This window comes from Etheostoma cragini, chromosome 5 (assembly GCF_013103735.1).
Source record: "Etheostoma cragini isolate CJK2018 chromosome 5, CSU_Ecrag_1.0, whole genome shotgun sequence".
NCBI lineage: Eukaryota > Metazoa > Chordata > Actinopteri > Perciformes > Percidae > Etheostoma > Etheostoma cragini.
The window spans coordinates 4,081-5,832 of record NC_048411.1 but is presented as its reverse complement, the minus strand read 5'-3'; positions in this window follow the sequence as shown (position 1 = coordinate 5,832).

Sequence of the window (1,752 nt, the reverse complement as noted above, 5' to 3'; positions counted from 1 at the left end):
TGTGTGTGACTCGTTTTTGGTGCTGTGCAAGATAGGATATTCATTTTATTTGCACATTGTGATAGTTGTATATCTTCTATCAGTATTTTAGTTTGATTAGATTAATAATACCCTATTCTGCTAGATAATAAAAGGTAAATCAGCCGTGGCGCTAATGTACTTTTTTTTGAATTTATCTCAGAAACTTCATTTAACATTCATTCATTCATTCCAATCAGTCATTCATTCATTCATTATTCAAGCAACAATGTACAACTTGTGACTGCCTGTCTACGCTCCATCAATTAAAAAGTTTAGCTCCATCTGGGGACTTGTGCTCTCTGATAGGAGCCCTGAAGCGGCTAATACTCATTATCCAGCATTCACAGGGTTAAAACCCAACACTATGTTTAGCACCATGGACAGTTCTCCTGTGTTTTAGCACCATGGACAGTTCTCCTGTGTTTAGCACCATTGACAGTTCTCCTGTGTTTTAGTACCATGGACTGTTCCCCCTGTGTTTACGTGTCAAGTGGTTTAGCACCATAGACAGTTCCCCATTGTGTTTTAGCACCATGGACAGTTCCCCATTGTGTTTTAGCACCTTGGACAGCCCTCCCTGTCCTTAAGTTTCAAGTGGCTTGGACGCCATGGACGGGTCCCCTCTTTTTTTATAACATGGTCAGTTTCCTTTGTGTTTTATTTTGAAATATAGCACCATTGCTATCTCCTGCCCGGCTGTTTAAGCACCATGTATAGTTCCTTCTGTTTTAGTGTCAAATGGTTTAGCACAATAGATCGTTCCCCCTGTGTTATGTCACCATGGTCAGTTCCTCCTGATAGTTATTGTCAAGTGTTTTATGATCATGGACGTTTCATACTGTAACTTAATGTCAAGTGTTTTAGCACCCTGCACAGTTCTTGCTTTGTTTTAGCACCTTGGACAGTCTGCCCTGTCTTTTACTCAAAAGCACATTAGCACCATGGACAGCTCTAACTTAATTTTTTAATTGAAAATGTTTGAACATCATAGGCAGTTCCAACTTTTGATTTAGGTTAAATAGTTTAGCACCATGGACAGTTTCCTATGTTGTTTCGTTGAAAGTGTTTTAGCACCATGGACAGCTCTCCTTGCTTTTAGTTTAATTTTTTTTCAGCACTGTGTACACCTCCACTTTGTGTTTTAGTTGAAATAGTTTCAACACCATAGACAGATCGTCCTGTGTTTTAGGGTTAGGTGTGTTCCGATCCCATTAGCCTCCCCACGCGTCCGACGACTACGCAGTTGAATGGAGACTAAAGGTATGCACGAGCCGCCGCATGTCAATCAATTTCCAACCACTAAAGCGTTAACCCTCAGGGTATCCCTTAAAGGCATAACCTTTATAGTGATAATATACCATACCTCTGCTACTAGGAGGCTGTGAAAGAGACCTTTCGACCAAACCTCAATCTAGGGGAAAGGAGGGAAGGGGGATAGAGTGAGAAATCCATCCCTCTGTCTAAAGGAGGTGGATGAGAAATAGAGAAATATCCATCCCTCTGTCTAGAGGAGGTTGATGAGAGAGAGAGAGAGAGAGAGAGAGAGAAAGAAAGAGAGAGACCCATACATCTGTGTAGAGGAGGTTGATGTGAAGGAGAGATATCAATCCCTCTGTCTAGAGGAGGTGTATGTGGGGTTAGGTTAGGGGGTTAGGTTAGGGTTAGGGTTAGGATAGGGGGTAAACACCACGTCTTGACGAAAAAAATTTAATAGACAAAAAACGAAAGGAG